Below are 4,656 nucleotides of genomic sequence, written 5' to 3'. Positions count from 1 at the left end.
GGAGGGGGGGGGGAGTGAACGGGCAGGCACGCCTTTTCACTTAAAGCTGCTATTGGAAGAACAGTGCACTGTCTTGGGTTGGATCAGAAATCCGTCAACATTATTGCGCCCCAATCGCAGGGAGCGCGGTGGGACGGTCAAACCGGCTCCATTATGGCTCTCTGGAAGTGGTAGGAGTTGTAGTAATAGTAGTTGTAGCGGGCTAATAGCGCTCAACCTACTCATTTGCCACTGCCTAAGCAGCAGCACGGCAGTTTATATAAGTGGAAGTCGGGCTGTGAAAGTGAGCGGTGCCTGTAAAAGGATGAGGGTTAAACAGGCTCGCAGTGACGATAAAAAGCAGGCGAATCTCTTCCTGAACCCATAAATCCCCCCACTTCTTCTTCTTTTTTTTTTTTAAATGTAATTCACTCATTTTTATTACGTGGCTTTCAGCGCCAACAGTTTTAAAATCTCTGCGCTCGCAAATGTGAATGAACTCCGCAATCAATCCCCCACTTTGGGATGAAGAAGGACAGGGGGAATTGTCGGTTACACGTCCATCACGCGTCTGAACTTCTGATTGGACGCCGCCTCTGTCTGTACCGCGAGCCAGCTGCGCCGACGCCTCCCATTGGACGCCGGCGCCGTCGCTCACTTCCAGCGCCAACAAGCTAGATTGTCTGCCGTGTCTTCTACTTTCTACGCATTTCTATTTTCTCATTTATTTATTTTTTAACGTCCCGAGCTGACCTCGGGTTTGCGAGCAGGGGGAAAAAACGGTGTCGGTTCAGCCGGCCAATCAGATTTGGTTGAGCCGCTGCTTTTCCCCTTTTGTTGTTGTTGATTTTTTTGTCATTATCCAGTGCCTTGAGATATATTCTGGCTGCCTTAGAAAAAAAAGAAGTAATGGGTCATGTGGGATCTCCCCCCCCCCCCCCCCCCAACCTCCCCGCACCCACCGCCTTAATGCCCCCCTCCCTGTCTAGACAGTGACAGGTGTGCGTGTGTGCGCACACTCTTGTCTGTAGTTCACATCGGAATAATGAACCACGTAGAAGGTAGTGTATAACAGATACTTTAAATAAAATATGTATGTGTGTGATTAGGGTGTGCAGTGGACGGAGTGTTCAGTGTAAGCTTCCCTGCTTCTTGAAAGACAAGCTTTTTACTTGACAAAGAGGTCAACTAAGGTTAGCCCCATGTGACAAACCGTCCTGCGTCCCGAGCTGAGCTGCTGGGTGAAAGAGGGATGTTCAAACGAATAAATAAATAAATAAAAACTCTCTTTAAGCAAAGCTGTACTCTTGAACTTTGCGTGCAAAACCCTCCAGCTGTACAGGAGAGACAGAGGTGCTGCTTCAGACAATCGCCATGTCGGAAGCTGGGTAGGCTCCTTACGGATATTGTTGTGCGAGCACCGCGGTGAGCACCCAGGGCACTCTCAGTTGACTGTGCGCGCCATCTGCAGGACTGCGATGTGGATTAATACCGCGGGTTCAACGGAGGACACCCTTCCGTCACTGCTTTGACCTACATTAACCAGGAACAGTGTAGGAACACAACTACCGGCCTTAATGCGATCGGTTGCAATCCGACAACGAATCACGAAAACCAAAAAATGCCTTTAATACTCGTTCAAAATCAGAATGATCACAATCTTAGATCACAAACAGAAAAAAATTGCACATCAGTGCGGTGAACGCCTTTCCCGGAACAGTATTTAGGATACTTCGCGTTATTAACACGATGGCTCAGCCGGCACCACGTGCAGGGAGGATTCACCATCGAGAACATTGTGTTTCTGTGGTAGCTCTTAAGTGCTTTGCATATTTTACCGGACTTGCCTTTATGGCAACGGGTTGTTGACACCATTAGAAATTTAATGAGAAACGTGCTTAGTTTATTTGTAGTTATCTGCCTATTTGTGCTATTAATACAGTATCAGGCATTAAGTGAAGGGACTGAGGGCAAAGCAGTTATTTTGTAAAGCTTGCTAAAACACATGCTTTTAACTTAAAATTTTGTGCAATGCATCTAAAAATGAAATTTAAATTGCAGTACAATTGCATGCCTATTTTCCCTTATTGTGCCGGTTTATTAACAAATTAAGCTATGCTATTTAAAAGTGAATTTAAAAAGAAATCAAGGACGGTGTGAAAAAAATGATTGAAAATATGGCTGATATTAAATGAATACCTCATAACAAGAAAATAGCAAATTTATATATATTATATATATATTACAATAGTGAAAATCTTTAAAAAAAAAATAAATAAATATATAAATACATGAAAATGCAATAAATAAATAAATAAAACTATTTGGTTTGTTAGAGCTTCCCTGAGGATTATGAATAGCCTGGAACTGTTTTTTTTTTTATTCCCAAACCTCTTAACTTAGCCTTGTTAATAGCAATATTTAAGAAATTTGACCAATTTTTACAACTAAATAAGATAAATACATCTGCTGAGCCCCTAAATACCTTTGTTCATTTCTAATGAGTCCTCATCAATTTCCAGAGAAAATCCACAGATTTTTTATTTTTTATTTTTTTTTTACAAAAGTCTGGAATTAATAAAATAAATGTAAAATAAAAATAAAATATTGTACTACAAATCACTTCTCTATTAGATTTTTGGGATCCTTCTGAATTCTTACAAGTAAAATCCATATCTGGAGGTAAAATAGGAGTATACATGTGTATAATCTCACAATTTCAGGTCAGGGCAAACCTCACACAGCAGCTCTGCGACTTGAAAATTATTTGGTTATTCATTAATTAATTTATTTGTCTCTTGTGCTTCTCCCCATATTCAAATACAAGTTAAGCCTTAGCTTTCACTTCATTTGCACATGACCTCTGAGAGCCTGCTTGGCCTTACATACAGCCGTGTAGTCAGACAATGATGCCACTGCGAGCTTCAACAAACCAGCTTTTGGTAATCAGTTAACCGACAACTGATCCTACAAGTTTGGACTCAGGATGTGCAACTAGAAATATGGCATGGTAGGCTATTATCGCTCTAGAAACACATAGAAACACATCAGTATTTCCCACGCTTCTTTGTGTGCTTTAAGAAACGTTACTGTGCAAGTCCACTCACAAGTCTTGTCCTTGCATCTTTTGCTCTCCCATTAATACATTCCACTAAATGAATGGACCACGGGCTATTCATTTTACAGACAGTCTAGACAACTCATTATGGCTTGTATCTCAACTTACAATGTGCAAACTGATTTTGAATTAGTTGTGGTCCAATTAAAAATGTTATTACCTTCCCAATCCATCCCATTTAAACCCGTCTTAGTAGAAACAGGTTAATGGCTCATCATCTCAGCAATCTTTCTCATTACTTTGTTTACGTCAACTGTAAACTGAACAATCTGCAAGCACTACAAACCACTTTGGTAAAATTCAGTTTTAGTTAGCCGTAGATATTTCAAAATGCTAACGCTAACAAAGCACTTAAGTGGCACCAACATTTATGAAAAATTTTCAGCATGGCCCTTCGTCATTCACCACTCACACTCCTTGTGTCCTCAGAATTGCTGTGCCTCAATGCTCTGTGGCATAGATTCAAAAGGGTGTGGTAAACATTCCTCAGAATGTTTCGGTCTATACTGAGGTGATATTATCATGTTGTGGCATTTTTGCTGGTAGCACCTCAGCCATGAAAACTTCCTGCTCTACCGCTTATAGAACCGGTATAGAACAGTAAAGTCATTGTCATGTTCAAAAACAAGTCTGAGCTGTTAAGGCTTTTTAACATGACATATTAGCGAAGATGGATCCACTCTTTCTTGTTGCTTGCGCCAGATTTTGACCCTGCCATATAAATGTCGGTGCAGAAAGCGAGAGACATCGCACAAGATAACATTGGTCCATTCTTCATGTGGCCTGTGGTGAAAGGAGTAGCAAATATAGGCGTTGTCTTCTGCTGCTAGCTCATCTTCTTCACACACACTGCAGCTTTGAGCTTTTCCTGGGCATTACCCTACCCAACACCAAAATGCAAATAAACAGCACAATCAAATTCGAATTAAACTATCTTTAACTTCCCTGTTCCCGACTTCAGTTCAAAGTCTGAGTGATATCCAACTGCGACAATTGACAGAATTTTCACAGCTAGCAGTCATCTTGCATCATGCCACCGTCATGTTCTTAATGGTTTTTCATGAATTTTCCGGAGTTCATGTTTGAAAAAGTCTTGTTGTGCATTCAGAGGTATTCTTAACCTCGGTTGTAATAACTGGTTATTTAAGTTGTTGTTTCTCAATCACCTTCAACCAGTCTGGCCATTCTTCTCTGCCATTTAGCACTTAGCACTTTCTTTTTTGGGCCCCTCCTTGAGTTGGTTGTGTGTGAAAATCATAATAGCTCTGCAATTTGTGAAATAATCAAACCAGCCCAAGTGGCAGCAACAACTATGCCATGTTCAAAGTCACTTAAATAGACGTTCCACCCTATCCCAATGATTGATTTGCACTTGAGCGGATCCTCTTGACCATGTCTACATTCTTAAATCCACCGGCTTTCTGCCACATGAACGGCTGATTAGACATTTGCTTTTGAGGAGCAGCCGAACAGACTGACCGGTGAGTGCACCACGTATATGAACCCTTTTTTCTTCTTACAAGTGCAGCAAAGATTGAAGTCCTTTGTGTGTAATACGG

Source organism: Astatotilapia calliptera, chromosome 10 (assembly GCF_900246225.1).
Source record: "Astatotilapia calliptera chromosome 10, fAstCal1.2, whole genome shotgun sequence".
NCBI lineage: Eukaryota > Metazoa > Chordata > Actinopteri > Cichliformes > Cichlidae > Astatotilapia > Astatotilapia calliptera.
This window is presented reverse-complemented; position numbering follows the sequence as displayed.